This window comes from Mus caroli, unplaced genomic scaffold (assembly GCF_978045245.1).
Source record: "Mus caroli unplaced genomic scaffold, Mus_caroli_1 scaffold_3, whole genome shotgun sequence".
NCBI classification, from domain to species: Eukaryota; Metazoa; Chordata; class Mammalia; order Rodentia; family Muridae; genus Mus; species Mus caroli.
In genome coordinates, this window is record NW_028227258.1 from 139898931 (window position 1) to 139915416 (window position 16486).

General features: G+C 43.6%; 1 protein-coding gene across 4 annotated transcripts in view; it reads right to left on the reverse strand.

The window, feature by feature from the left end:
- The window catches only part of Tbl1xr1 (TBL1X/Y related 1), a 140178-nt gene that overhangs the window by 123206 nt on the left and 486 nt on the right, over nt 1–16486 (reverse strand). Inside the window, exon 1 of one of the 4 annotated variants that reach the window (XM_029475479.2) lies at nt 16227–16354. The exons of the other annotated variants lie outside the window; for them this stretch is intronic. The gene's annotated coding sequence lies outside the window, so the exon portion shown is untranslated. Of the gene's footprint in view, nt 1–16226; nt 16355–16486 lie in introns of those variants that run through there. 4 annotated transcript variants of the gene reach the window in all.

Here is a 16486-nt window from a genome sequence, read left to right on the forward strand (position 1 = left end):
AAGATGGCCTAGTCGGCCATCACTGGAAAGAGAGGCCCATTGGACATGCAATCTTTATATGCCCCAGTACAGGGGAACGCCAGGGCGTAGGGGAGTGGGGGAGAGGGTATGGGGGACTTTTGGGGATAGCATTGGAAATGTAATTGAGGAAAACATGTAATAAAAAATATTAAAGAAATTACAACATCCCCAATATTTATATACAGAATTTGCTGCCCTCCCAAGTGCCAGCATATCCCTACTGTGGACCTTCTTCTAAGGACAGTCCCCACCAGCTCCCCACTCCCATACACAAACTATAGAAAATCACAGATGTTCTCAAAAGAGAACCCTCTGTCTTCATTTAAAAACAGGTTTATTTGAAAAGGCTGGGTGAGAGCTGAAGAGATAAATGTCACTTCTGAGTAAGTGGCAATCTTAAGTGTCATCCAGAGTGGACTAAAGGCCCAACCTTCCAGCTATAAATGGCCACCTCCATAAGTCCCCAAGCTCAGCTCCTCCAGCACTTGGGAGCAACAAATTCTAATACAATATGGGATCCCTTGTCAAACTACACTGCTCAGAGTCCTTCAGGGATTTTCCAGGTAAAGTAAAGTAGTCCTTAAATTCAGATACTGTCATTATACTTCAAAGTCAGGAAAGGAGTGAAAAATAGCTAGACTGTTGTGTCAAGACATTCCCGGTACTCAGGTCTGGTTCTGGCTGCACAGACAGCCCAGCAGGCCTGCTATTTTTCCCTAAGGGAGTAATTCAGTAAGAGTGTATGTAGTATTTCCTATGGTGATGAGGCCCCCTTCTTGAATCAACCCTTTTGAAAGCTTGCTTTGGGCTTCTATAGCACAGCTCACCTGCATTATGACTCACTGTCAACTTCAGGAAGTAGATCAGAGCTAAACACCACCACCTCCCAGGTAAATGTAGCTAAAAGTAATATCTCCATCAGTTTTAGCCCACCTCCTATTACTGAATGATGAAATGTCTGGATTGAAAGAAATGAAATGTAACTTGTTGAAATCTAGTATCTTAGCACAACTATGTCAGTATCAGTTCATTTTTTTTAAGTTTTGTTTGTTTTTCTATGTATATGAGTACACCATTGCCCTCTTCAGACACACAATAGCAGAGGGAATCAGATCCCATTACCGATGGTTGTGAGTTCAATTCCCTGTGGTTGCTAGGAATTGAACTCAGGACCTCTGGAAGAGCAGTTAGTGCTCTTAACCGCTGAGCCATCTCTCCAGCCCCTAGTATCAGTTCTTAAACTATCCCTTTACCTATTTTTTTCCATATTGATTCAACTACTGAGAACTAGCTACAAAAATTATGTAAATACCAATGTAATCTCAGCTCCTTTAGCTCATCCTAAATGCCAGATTAAAGAGCTGTTACATATCCCATGATAAAAGTAAATCCATTTAAAGCTATCAGCAGGTCAAAAAGAGTTAATGGGCATAAAAATATTAACTAAACACCTCCAAGTCCTGTTCCAGGTCCTGGGAGTGGGACAAGGGGGAGTGGGACAAGGGAAACCGAACCCATGCCTGCTCTCACCCAGTTTAAATATTCAGAAAGGAGAAGGTATCAATACAGGAAGATTTGTCATAGTAAAATGGTAGTAGTAACAAGAAACCTAAGGGTCACTAACTACTTCAGTGTGCATGCCTATCTCAGGGCAGAGCCTGATATGAAGAACAAAGCAGCTAAGGCAGGAGCAAACACATCCCTGGGTATGGAGCTGCCAGGGTTGGCCAGGCAGTGCCAGAGGTGAAGTCACTATGAAGTGTGAGATGTGCAGTCAGAAAAAGATAGTCATCACATACTAAATAATAACTGTCCCCACTTTGTGTTTTATTCATTATGTTTTTGGTGATGGTGGTGATGGTGGTCTTGGTGTTATTTTGTGTGCCATAATCTCACACAGCCCAGGCTGACTTTAACTTGCTCTATTGCCAAGGTGAACCTTGAATTTCTGACCCTCCAAAGTGTTAGCATTACAGGTGCAGACCACCATACTCAGCCTTTTTGTTTGTTGGTTGAACTTTTGGGACCAAATCTCACCATGTAGCCCTGGCTATCCAGGACTCAGTATGTAGACCAGGCAAGCTATTAACACGTTGCAATCCAGCTCCTGACTCTGCCTTATTGATTAGACTATAGATTGTGGCCCCTTTGAAAAAAGAGAAAGGGAAGGCAACAGATGTCAGCACATGAAGGTGTTTCTACTACAGATTCTCAATGCAACTCAGATTGGTGGAAAACTTCAATTTATGCAAAGTCAAATGCTGAAGATAACAGGAATTTAAAACAGAAAAATGGGACATTCAAAACCCATACAACCGAGGAGGCTGATTCCATGACAGGTTTCAAATTGGCAGTTAAGGAGGCTAGGCCTGGGGCTGGGGAGATGTCTCAGCGGGTAAGAGCACTGACTGCTCTTCAATGGGTCCTGAGTTCAAATCCCAAAAACCACATGGTGGCTCACTACCACCTGTAATGAGATCTGACACCCTCTTCTGTCGTGTCTGAAGTCATCAGCTACAGTGTACTTACCTAAAAAGAGACTAGACCTGAATCTGTTCCAAGATCTGGGCAATTCCAGGTCTGCCACCTGGCCTGAGGCAAGGACAGCAGCAGTTTCCAGACATCTCCTAACAAGTTCCCAGCCCCGACACCCAAGAGATTACCATAACAGGTCACCGACCCTGGAATTTACTAATGTGCTTTAAACCAGGCCTGCAAGGTTCCGGTATTGGGAAACAAACCCCAACATGTTGGACTTCTACAAAACAAAACACTCTGTGTTTACATACTATTTGAGTCCAGAGTATCATTCTTTAGCGAATATGGACCTTTACACAACTTTAAAACAAACATTACCAAAATTAACGATCCAAATTAAGACACTAATAAAAATTTTAGTGGCTAACTTCTCATGAGAAAAATGTTTAATTTCAGGTAAAAAAAAAAAAAAAAAACAAAAACAAAAACCAGACTGTTTGAGACTGCTGAACAAGACTTGAGCAGAATCCAATCCCAGAGGTACCAATGCAGTAAGACAAAAAGCCTGGAGCCCTTAGAGTACTCCCAGCACAAGGGAAGCAGAAGCTGAGGCAGGGGCATAAATGCAAGTGTGAGGGCAAACTAGTCTTCATATCGTTTTCCAGGCCAGCAGGACTTTAGTGTGGGGCACTCTCCTAAAAAGGCAAGATGGGGTGAAAGGGGAGACACTGAAAAGCTGGTCGGCCAAACACCCCTGAAGAGTAAGAACTCAGTAGCCTCCTGAGCTGCTCCGGTTCATGAGCTCTATTGTTGCTACTCAGGCAAAACAAGAACCAGGAGGATAGGGTGCAGAAGCCAGAGCAGCTGTCTTGTTACAGCCACACAACTTCCCTGTTTTCCACACCCTGAGCCATTCTTTTGAGCTTGTCCTCAAATTTCCACGCTACTTAAACCCATGAGATATATGTGGTATTTTGCAAGGAAAGGAAGTCAGTAAATTAAATGATTCCAAACTTTCCTTTATTCCTGAACTCAACAGCTTTCATTCCACTATCCACACTGACACTTGAGCCCTCAGGCAGCTTCAAACCACAGCCATTACGTAACACCATGCACACATGTGTGATGCCTATGTGCATGTGGGCAGAGTGCCGCTGTGCACAAGTGCAGGTCAGAGGACAGCTTCACGAAGCCCTTTCTCTCATTCCAACATGGGATTCTTATGGACTCAGACTATGAGTCTTGGAAGTAAGCAACCTTACCTCACTGGCCCAACATCATGTTTGCTTAAAGATAATAGTAAACTCCTGGGGAGGGGGGACCGCACTTATCAACTTGTACAAATCATCTATGCCACTTTGTCAGAACAAAGGGAGCAATCTACCAGGATGCCCACCCAGAAGTCTGAGTCATTTGACAAAAAACACAAAAAAGATAAAGGAGCCATGAAGCACGCCAGCCTGCGCTGCACAAGAGCTGACCCAAAGGGGCAAAGAGATTGAGAATTAACAAGTTCAAAAACACATCCACAAGCAAGCAGAGTGCAGCTACAGGGGTCAAGTTACCCACCTAAAGGGACAGGAGACTACAAGAAGAAGAGCCCAAAGGAACAAATTCCTCCTGACTGCCACACAGAGCAACACCAGGGCAAAGTGCCAGAACAGACTTCTCAGTGCAATTTCCTTCCTAATTTAAAATTTACTGGTGAATTTTTAATTCTTTGAAAATATCAGTGAAGTACTGTGGCAATCACTTTAGTTCATTTGTAAACTAGAAACCCTGTTTCTCAAATGCAGATCTGGTTCTGAAGAAATAATCAAGACATTCCCTTCTGACGGATTATTTGAAAACACCAGATTTTGACAGCTCAGTTAACTTCTTACGCCACACATCCCTCTACTCCACACATCTCCAGTAGCTTTGGATTATCTAAGAAGTATGCATCAGTAGCTAAGGACGTGGCCAGCTCACAACCGTGAGAGCCACTTCTATTTCTTTCTCCCAACTCTAACCCTATCTTTCCTCTTCCATCTGTTTTGTTTCCACTCAGAATCATGAAATGAAGGAGCTCTGCCATCACTCAACATTCAACACAGACCCAAAAAGAGAGTGAAGTTCCTTCCATGACAGCAAGTGACTCAAAAGTCAGCGGGAGACAGAATTCATGACTTGTGCACTGCATAGCCTCAAAGCCTTACACTACACGTACACCGCAATGAAAAGGAAAGGCCACCTGAGGTATATGGTGGACCAAGAGCTCACATAAAGACCAGAACCAAAGAGAAATGGTTTAGCGGGGAACCAGATTACAAAGAACAGGGAGTCGAGAACCAACACAGAAGACCAGACAATGATTCAATCAGCTATAACTAGTAACCTCAGATCCAAGTCTTCTTTACCCTGGTTTTGGGAATATTCCTGGTTTTAACAGCATATCTGAGCTGTTCCAACCTCCCACCCCACCCCACCCCCAAAAAAAGATTCCATAGGTGGCCCTACCTTCAAAACAGGACACCCAAGCAGAACCTGATAATCTTATACTTTGAACACCATGAGAGCAAGGAAGTGCTAGACCAACCTCTTTTCTGGGCCTATATGACCTTCAAAGACACAAGGTTCTGGAAGGACCAGAAACACTCACTTCATTTAGAAAGCCTCACCAATTCAGTATGAGCAGAGTCTGCAGTTTGAACTTGGATCAGGGGCTCCAGGGGAAACACTTGTAAGACAGACGTCCTCAGAAAGGCACTATCTGGTTACAAATAAGCAATTAAATGAAGGACATGTCTGCAGACATCTATCTGGTCTAGAAACAAGATGGCTCACAGACCCCAAAACAAGGCTTTCAGAGAAAGTCAGGCACAATGACTCCCCTATGATGCCAGCAATTGAGGGAGGGAAGAGGATCAGCTCAGGACTATCCTGGGCTACATAAGAAAGTCAATGGCATGGAACAATAAATATGACCATAATTGGTTTGTCTGTGTTCTATCATCCAGAAAATCAATTTTCTTCCTATTCTGAATATTGATTCTAAACTCATAAACATAGAAAATTATATTTCTATATTACCTCAAATCCACAGTTCCCAAGTTCACTGAATAATAAAATATTGCCAAATAGTATAATCAATTTATAGGTTTAAAAAGAATGGTCATCAGACATGGAGAAATGAAGCTGGTGACTAGGAGGCCTTCTTCCTGCTTGCTCACTTTCACAGTAATGCAAGTTGTTATCTAGGCTGCTGGAGAAGAAACCTCCTCAACAGACTTATATCCCTGGGAATACCATGGGCTATAATAATAACTAACCCAGTTAAGATGTGCCTATAGGTCCAATAGTGACACATGTTACAAGGATAGCCAGTGGCTTTTTTTCCTTTCCTTTTCTTCCTTTAATTGGTTTCAGGGCCAGTTCCACAGGAAGAAACTTCTATCTGGCATTCTAGGTTTAGCCAAGAACCCATGGCTCCAGAGTTCTAAACCCCAGGGGTGAGAACACTATTACATTGCTAAATGGACACAATATTAAACCAGCTCTAGATAAATAAATCTGTACCCACAAGTTAGTGCAGCAATCAGGCCTTCTAAGACAACATCTTTGTGCAGTGGATGGCAGTTACTGCACAACTAGTCAGAATACAGAGAGGATCTGTGGAGTATTCATTCATACGTGGGTTCCCAGAGTTCAGGGAACAGTGAGAACCAGTGGGTAGGGAAGGACTGCAAAAAGCAGATGTTCAGCAGGACTGTGCTAAACGGTGTCTCTTAACACTACAGGACTGTCACCCGCAAAAAGTCTCAGCTGTTGTGGCTGCTTGTGTAAGACCTGCATAATTATCAAGGCAAGCCAACATTCCAGTATAGGTGGTAGAGGGGTTCATTAGCTCCCACCCCTAACTAAGTTGATAATGACAGTTGATGGCTTCTGGGAGAGGGAGAGTCAGTGTTATTTAAGGGTGGGTCAACAATGCTCCACTGGCTGACCCCACACCAATGTGTATATGAGCAGCAGAAATTGAACTAATTTTAAAAGGTAAATTTAAAGAGAGAGTGAGAAGGAGAGAGGGAGAGTGCGAGCCAGAGTGAGTGAGCATAACTGAGGTAAGTGGTGGATATAGGGGGAAAGTACAATCAAACCTGGGAGAGGGGAACAAACACGAGAAGTACAGAAAATGACTGTGCCCCTGTTAACAGTCCCTGTGTGCTTAGTTATTTCAGTTACTTCTGCACACAGAAACCATGTCATTTCGTCCAGAGTTCAATGAATACCAATCACATCACAGTTTTTCATGACCTTTACATATACATGGGAAATGACTGACCCAGTTCTGGAGAAGCTGTGCAATAATAACAATAATAATAATAATAATAAGCTGTGCAACTTATTTATCTAACAAAGTAGCAACTTTCCTCTTGAAACAACAGTGTTACCCAGCACAACATAAAGCAGCAGGTCTGAGACAAGCATGGTTTCAGATTGCTATAAGCTAGGCTCTTAGGAGAAGTATTAAGGTTAACCTCTACTGTATAACAATTTGCCAAACGGGGCTACCAGAGAACCTGCCTCAAAAAAAAAAAAAAAAAAAAAAAAAAAACAAATAAAACAAAACAAAGTAAAAAAATAAATAAATAAAACAGCCAGGCAGTGGTGGCGCACGGCTTTAATCCCAGCACTCAGCACTCGGGGAGGCAGAGGCAGGTGGATTTCTCAGTTCGAGGCCAGCCTGGACTACAGCGTGAGTATACAGAGAAACCCTGTCTCGAAAAACAAAAACAAAAAAACAAAAACAAAAACCGTACATATTTCAAACACAACCAAACTCTACACTGCCCAATCTTCTCGGCTACACTGCTACCTCCCATACAAAGGCCAGCAGCAGGCTGTCGTGATGGTTTGCTAAGGAGCAGAGTTCAGCTCTCAGCACCCACGTCAGGCAGCTCACAACCACTACACACACATACACAAACCTACACTCAGCACAAACACATCCTATTTTAAAAACATCTCTTTTCCTGTCAGCCAGCAGCAACTAAGAGCTCCTTGGAGTTAATACAGTTCCCATGTTATATGAGATCGACACGAACCCACACAGCAACATAATCCTACCACACCAAAGATCACCATAATTCTAAAACCAACTGCCAGCCTATGAGACTCGGTTTTCACCTAGTTACCAAACCTCTGACAATGTAGTGCCTTTGAAATAAGAATACTGAGGTCTTGGGATGGAGAGATGGCTCAATGGCTAAGAGCACTGACTGCTCTTCTGAAGGTCCTAAGTTCAAATCCCAGTAACCACATGGTGGCTCACAACCATCTGTAATGAGATCTGGCACCCTCTTCTGGAGTGTCTGAGGATGGCTACCGTGTATTTACATATAATAATAAATAAATAAATCTTAAAAAAAAAAAAAAAAAAAGCTGGGCGTGGTGGTGCATGCCTTTAATCCCAGCACTCGGGAGGCAGACGCAGGTGGATTTCTGAGTTCGAGGCCAGCCTGGTCTACGAAGTGAGCTCCAGGACAGCCAGGGCTATACAGACAAACCCTGTCTCGAAAAACCAAAAAAAAAAAAAAAAAAAAAGAATACTGAGGTCTTTCTGGACAAGTAGAACTTTTTATTTCTATATATCGACTTTAGAAAAGACACAGCTACAATAAATAGGGTGAGGTGGCACAGGCCTTTACACAGCATCTGTGAGGCAGAGACAGGTGGATTTTTGTGAGTTCAGGGCCAGCCTGGTCAACACAACAAATTCCAGGTTAACCAGAGTTGCATAAAGTAAGACCCTGCCTCAAAAACAAAAAAACAAAACAAAACCCAACAACAAAAATATTCCAACACATTTCATCATATAACACTCTAAAAATGGATCTAGCTCTTTCAGAACTGGATGGAAAGGTAGGAGAAAATAACAGATCTGTCTCCTTAAAGGTTTGTATATTTGCCACACAGCCCAGGATAGCCTTAAACAGGCAATCCCTCTTGCCTGCACCTCCTGAATTTGGAAATTACAGGACTGAGCTGCCATGCCTGGCTCTTCTCTCTTGTAATTATCCAAATTAAAAGATTCTCTTTTTCTTTTTTTTACTTTTATTTTTATTTTTTTGAGACAAGTTCTCCCTGACTTTGTAAACGAGGCTACCCTTGAACTTAAGAGATCTACCTGCCTCTGTCTCCCTTGCTGGAATTAAAGGCAGCTTCAATCAGTGTAGAACATTAAAAAATCCTTAACTGAGGGCTGGCAAAATGGTTCAGCAGGTACACTGCCAACCTAAAGATATGAGTTCAACTCCCAGAGCACACATGGAAGAACTGATGCTGATGCCAGCAAGGTTGTCCTCGAACGTCCAATAAATAAATAAATAAATAAATAAAAATACATTCAGGTAAAGTGGAATTTTATAAGACACAGCTGGGCATGCTAATACATGCCTACAACCTTAGCATTTAGGAAACAGAAGAGTCCAGCAGCTCAAGACACAAGCACGAGCTATATAACAAGACTAACTGGGTTAGCATGAGCCTTTGTCTCGTAAACAAAATAAAATTAAATAAATAACCGACTGAGAGCTGGCAAAATGGCTGAAACTGATCCGCAGAACCTACGTGGTAGAAGGACAAAACTGTCTGCTGCAGTTTGTCATCTAACCTCCATACACAGTTACAACGTATGCACAATGATACTCACACACAGAATAAATGTTTAATATGTTTAATTGACAGACTTGACATCTCAACAGAGCAGTGCCATTCTGAGCATACTAACTCAATCGTTAGTTGAGTGAGTGAGAAAACCTCAGATAGTGTCTCAATTCACTACCTTGATATAAATTTACAGAAGTTAAATGACTTCCCCTCTGCGACGATGGTTCAGGGGTCAGGGGTGCTAATCATCTGCTGGGCTGGAAAGGTATCTCATAGGCATACAGGCACTCCGCCAGGCCTGAAGTCCTGACTCCAACACCCAGACCCACCAGGAGGGGAGGAAGGAAAGCTGGCTCCCAGAAGTCAACCTCCACAGGCATGCAGTAGCTGTGAGAGTGCACACATCATAAATGTAAAAAATAATAACAGTTCTAATTTAAAACCAAGGTAAGTCTCAGCTTAGCACTGGATCCACGTAAAACGCTGCCGCATTCAATAAACAGTAATAAGGGAACCACAAATCTGCCAACCTAAAGAGCCACTGACTGCCTCTTCACATGCTCTAACTTCTAGAGCATAGAGAAGAAAGAAACCACTAATACCTTTGACCTCCGAGAAGGAAAACTAGACACCAAGTGCTAGGCTATGCAGCATGCAGCTCGGGGGAAAAGCCGGTGCAGTGCATGAACAGCCCGTTCAGGGCTCTGTTGTAACCCTAGCACTTAAGAGGCCGAAGTAAAGATCATCCTCAGCTGGGCATCCAGAAAGAGGCCATGCCAGGACTGCATGGAACTCAGGAAAAAAAAAAAAAGTAGATTAACATGTAATTCCTAAAAAGTAAAATTCACTGTATTAATTAAATTGTTTAACTACATCTTTACTTAAGATATAGAACCAGCCGTGGTATCTCAACCTACAATTAATCCTAGCATTTGAGAGACAGAGGCAGAAGGATCAGAGTTCAAAGTCAGTCTGAATTACATGAGGTATGTAGGAGGGAGGACAAGTTCGAACATCCTGAGTAGTTTCACAAAATTACTGACACCAGACCTGGTAGACACATCTGTATCCCACGTAGTTGAGAAGCGGAGGTTGGGGGATCAGGAGTTCAAGGTCAAACAGTGCCACAGAACAGCACATTTTCTCTAAACCACAGGAAGAAAATATGCTGGAATGATCATCTCTGACTTCAAGTTGTCTCCAGGCTTTTCAATTCTGTGTTCTCTGGGTAACACAGGGAGGGGGCGGCCACACCCAAGTGGCAGACTCCATAGTTCCACTGCCTGGTTCCCCCCCACCAACCAGCACCCAGTCTTCCCCGAGCTCCTCTGCAATTTCTTCCTTCCTCTGGGCTCTCTACACTCCAGGCCATGCACACTGTATGTACATTGTGAGCTAGTTTCCAAGCAGCAAGCAGCACTCAACTCATTTTGTTCACTCAAAATCATGCTGGAATGCACTCTAAATTAGATATTTTGAATGGACATAACATCAACTCAATTGCCTTTAGAGTCAATTACCCTGGTGGGTTAAAATGAATACATGAACAGCACCGTAAAAACCCTCCGAGAGAAGATGACAAAGACAAGGGTCTTCTGGTAGATGGCATACATGTACCTTGAATAGACGGGCCTACGTTAAACGCTAGTATGTTAAAAATTATGCCATAAATCAAGCTCCAGGGTTCATCAGAATGTTATAAAAAAGAAGGCTAAACCACAAGTTTGTTTAGGTACATGGCTAAAGGAAAGCCTGTATTAAAAGGCCAAGAGAAAACTATTAGGTGCTAGTAGAGTGTGGTGGTCCCGCTGAGGAGGCAGAGGCAGGACTGCTGCAAGTTCCTGACCAGATAAGGCTATATACCTAGGGAGACCCTTTCCAAAATATACGCATACATACTAAAGAAATAAGATAAAGAGCATCTAGAAAGCAAAGTCCTGAACATCCTTAAGGGAAGCAACAGCCAGAGTAGCACACTTCCAACAGCAACAACACAGGAGTAGAAAACTGAGCAGCCTCAGCTATGCTCAGTTCAAAGCCTGAGCTATATAAAAATGAGATCTTGTCTCAATACCCACAAATTCCAAAATTTTAAGCGTTATACCTGGCATACACATGGGCCGAACATCCCTAATTAGAAGGACCACAATCAGAAATGCTCCAAAAATCCAAAACTGTCTAAGCATCAACCAGATCCAAACACACACTTCACCTCGACCTCAGGTGACAAGACGCTGACAAAACAGACAACACTAAGTAAAGCATGGCATCACTTTATGCTGTGCCACAAGGTGCACAGGAGACAAAAATGACCTTCAGGTTTAGACTCCAATTCCACAGCCAAGATCCCATGACGCACATGCAAAAACCTTAGTAAAAAAGTCCAAACCATTTCCCAGTCCCAGGCATGTCAGATAAGACGAAGTCAGCATGTACAATGGGATGAAGTTGATTAGGTGACAAAGGCCTAAATGGACTCACATTCTCCCTTAATACTGCCGCTGCTATTACAGGTCAAAGGACAAACCTAGCCAAGTGGGGGGGTAGTGTACACCTTTGATCTCTGTCACTTAGAAGACAGTGGTAGGTGGATGTTCTGCCAACCAGATCTCTGAGTTCAAGGCTAGCCTGGTCTACAGAGCAAGTTCCAGGACAGTCAGGGCTAGACAGAGAAACTGTCTGAAACACAGGACACAAACCCACCTATTCTCTTTGAACACTTATGAATGAACCAAGTTTTCTCCCTTGTCCACTCCCAGCAGCATAAAAACTGAGATGACAGAACAGTCCTGTGTCTATAATACTCCTAAGCCAGGGAAGTCTAAGTGGGACTAAGGATTATAGTGCATCAATGCCACAGGCAGGGATGTCAATGTTCATTCCAACACAGGCAGGGATGTTGATGCTCATTCTAACACGGGCCTTAGAGAAACAACCCATTTTTACATGAAAATATTTGAGCTTGTGATACAATAATCAAGAACTTCAACAAATTCTCCAAGGCACAGCAGCACACAAAGGCACAACATGACCTATAGCCACAAAGAAGCAAGAGAGGGAAGGGGCAGCTACATGCATTAAAGGCAATGAAATCAGAGAGCATGTCATGACTGCAAAGACACTTCTCAAGACGTGGAGCTAAAACTAGGCAAAAAACCTAAGAGAAAGGAAGGGCGTGGCAAAATCAAAGTGGTAACAGGGACAGAGCTCCAGGATCTGAGAGACAGGCAGGAGTTCAGCTGCCAGAGAGGAGCATGGGAAAGTGAACAGGTCGAAAAGAGCCCTCAAAGCCAGGCTTAAGCCCATGACCTCAGTCCAGTTGGCAAGAGGCAACCATTTTAGGTTTTCCAGGGGAGACCTAACTGATGAAAATCAGTTAAACAATTGACACTGTCAGCAGTTACTGTAGATAAGAGAACAAATCTGTTCAGAAAAACAGGAACAGTAATGCCAAGACCAAACCCAACACTCTCCCACATCCATGGACTTCCTGTGGACTCAATGCCAGAAGACACTGGCCTAAGAGCCACTGCTCTTGCCACTCACCACCTGAGCCTCTGGTCCTCAGTTAAATTTAGGGAACCAGCTGCTCATACTGTTAAAAGGACTTGTCAAAGCACCCGTACAGTTCGGACACACAGCACTAGTGCCGCTGAGTAGTAAGACCTGAACAAGTATTCCTGAGGAAAGCTGTCTTGGCCGCTTTAGACATGGCGTGCAGACTCTCAACTGGTCAAGGCTAGAGGGCAGAAAAACATCTACCTATAATACACACCGCAAGTCCTGCTGAACTCAGCTTCAAGAATTCCTTTTTAGTTAAAAACTTGAAAACTGTTTTCAATGGGACACACAGATTTGAAACCTAACCACAACTGTCAGAAGAGACAGTATGCAAGGCCTGGGACCAACCTGTACCCCATTGCACCCACCCACCCCCACTGCCCTGTAAACACACCAACCAAGGAAATGGATGGGCCCAGGGAATGTTGACAATATAGTCTAACTCTTCATGAGCAAGCCTCAAGCACAACATTAAAAATAAATAAATTACACTGTTCCTTTCAAGAATGTTGCCCAGGAACTCAGGAAACAGAGCTGCCAAGGCCTTTTCGTGGCATTATGCCCCCAGGGAAAGGAATAACACGATGTAAAATGTAATACAAAGAAGCCACCTCCCAACCCAATGCACGGGGTGACACTCCGGCAATACACAGCATGTCAAACACTTCTGAACACGACACATCTGTTGTCTCAACTCTATGATACAAGGGGAACACTTAAGGCCTAAGTTCTACCCGCAAGGGCACCACCAAGAGGGATAGAGACTGAGTAGTTACCAAAAGCACCCTTGCTCGGACCACTACAAGACAACACAACATCAGGAACACTCAGTTTTGAGAAATGCTCGATTGTGTGGCCTATTGACCACACTCTTCTCTCCACTCTTAATATTCTCTTCCTACCACCAGTATACGGAGGCTACCTTTATTTAATACTAGGGAAAACGGGAACGGACAAGACACCATACCTCAGTAGACAGAAGGCTTAAGCATGATATCAGGACTCCTAGACTATTCACCAGAGGTACCTCAGAGCTCAGCCCAATCAGAAACAAGAAGTCTGTCAGGAAATCAGAAATCCAAGCGTGGCAAAGCAGCAGGGAAATGTGTCATAAACCGTCATCCAGAAAGAGCATGGAACAAGGGTCAAAACGACCTGGTAGAGGCCTCTTCAAAGCCTAATAAACACCTTGGAGCACCTTTCCATCCCACCACAGAGAAAGCCAACACTACAGATTGATCACAGGGATCAGTCTGAAGGCCTGAACGACAGGCAGTGTGGCAGGCAGTGCCTCTTCCCACCTTCCTGGAAGTGGCTCAGGCAGAGTCCCTGTCCTTGTCGAGATGTCTGGCAAAAAGGCAATAAACTGTACCATTACTAAGTAGGATGCCACCGACATAAGTAGTCAGACCTCCTGACCATCATCCCAAGGCTCTGTTGATGGCAGTTCAGCAGGCAAGGTGAAGGCCTTCTTGCTACACAACCCCAGGTCTGAGGACAAAATGTAAATGTCTCCTGCTCACTGTTTCCTCTTCCCACTTCAGGGATGTACATCCACTGTAAATATTTCTGAAAATGAGTCAAATTCACATGAACTAGAAAAACAGTTGTAAGCAGAGCCAATGTTTCTGCCATCTCTCTCCCCTGAGTTCCAAAGCATTTCTCTCAGGGTTAATGTAAGTATCAAACCTTAACAAATTGTTTCAGCTCCATCCACACCTGCTCAGTGAATGTCCACAGTAGCCAGCCATCCTTGGAGAAACTGTGTGGAGACCACTCTGCAGTTACACTTCATCACAATAAGTGAACTAGCACATTTACTCAACAGGTTCAAGTGTCAAAGGTCCATGTGTCACCCCCTTTTCATCAGAGACCCCATGTTTATAAAGCAGTAGTGACCTAGCTCGCTAGCTTGAAAGCTTACCAGTTTCACAGGAAGCAGTTATTTCTGATTCTCTGGCAGACAGGTATTATGATAATCAGTCTTGCAAAAACCTTAATTAGATGGAGACTACAAGTACCAAAAGAGATTCTTGGGTTTATATAAAAAGTTAAAATGTTTTATTGGTCTTCAACAAAATACAATATCGAGGTTGGGCAGTAGCTCAGTGGTAGAGCACTTATCTAGCAGGAGTGAGGCTCTAGGCTCAATTCCCAACACTGCCAAAAAGAAAAAAAAAAAAAAAAAAAAAACACCCACACACTCCATTTACCACCAGTCTCCTATGCTAACAACATGTACAGATTAGAAGTGTGCTTCAAAGACAGGGTCAACTGCAAGAATTCTGAAGACATTAACAAGTTAATGAAGTTGCTTAGCTTTTTACACATATTTTCTTTCCTCCCAGGATTAGCGTTCGTCCTAAATTCTAGAGATCTGACCCTACAAACTAAAGGTAAGATAAGTAATTTGAGTGTTTGGTGTTTGCGATTACAGACTTCATCCCATGCAGGGCAGCAAAACTAAGAGAGAAATAGTCAAAGCAGCAGAAAAGCCTCCATTTATACATGAAGGGCACACAGGACCGGCCCAACCCCTTTCAGGCAGGCTGGCGACCTACCGCCCCTCCCCCATAGCTAAATGCCAACTGTTTCTAGAACTCTCAGTGATAATTTGGGAAGTTTGCCATTAACTCCCACGATTCAATCCAACTGATACACAGTGTTTTTGTGCAGATAAAGATGCCCTACTTCCCCAGACTATAAACTTATTAAAGTGGTGAGAACATACAGTCCCAGGAAGTCAGGATTACTGAAGTGCTCCAATAAGCATGGGTCTAATTTAACAAAACTGAACGTGAATCACACAGGGAAACCCAAACCTCATTTACTATCTTCAATGGGCCACCAAGATACTGCAAAGCACTTTAGCTAAGTTAAATCCGTAAGACAGGGCCTTGTATTGTTTTACACTGATGGGGGGGCTTTCAATCTCAAGATTCAAACTAGAAATAGCACATCATTTCATCCACCGTACTTTATTAACATGTTCAGACCAGCATAAGGTTCTTATATGGAAAAACAAGAAAGCCAACAGTAAACGTCCCTAATTAACTGTAAATGACATATAACCCTTCACCCTGGGGCCAATGAAGTCCAAGGTTTTAAGAAAACTCCAGACTCCTAAAGAAATGTAATGTTTAGCTATGTTCCAACTCTTCTGTGTGTTCACCAAATTATTTTCAGTGTTGGGTAACCTAACAAAGAGAGCGTTTCTTAAAAGCCACCCAACCCAAATGTTACACAGAACAGACCATTTGCACAACCTAAATTTAATCCAAATTGAGAACTTCCAAAATTACCGAACACTCTTAACACATGCATGATTCGCCTCGAGCTGCCTTTCAACATGGAATTACACTTAAATGAAAGTCAGCCCCTGTTCCAAAAAAAAAAAAAAAAAAAAAAAAAAAAAAGACATCGGTTGCAAAGAGGAAGTCACCCAGCAAACACTCACAACGTGGCCTCTATACTGTCAGAAGATAATGTGACTTGTGTGCCACCCCGAAACTTACCAGGAAGCTGGCAATAAGTTTGCCAACTGTATACACTTCTGACCCAACTTTACCGAGGCTGTGGCCAGGGCCTCCTCGTGGGGAGGCCACAGGCACAAGGTGCCCACAGTCGCGTCCTGAGTGAGCGAGGCCCGGCCGCGCCCCTCCCCCGCCCGCGCCCCAACAGCCGCCCGCGGTCCCCGCCGCCGCCCGGGGTCTCCGCGCGCCACAGCCCGAGGGGTGCGCGACCGGGCGACTGCAGCCCGCGCGCGGACCAGCAC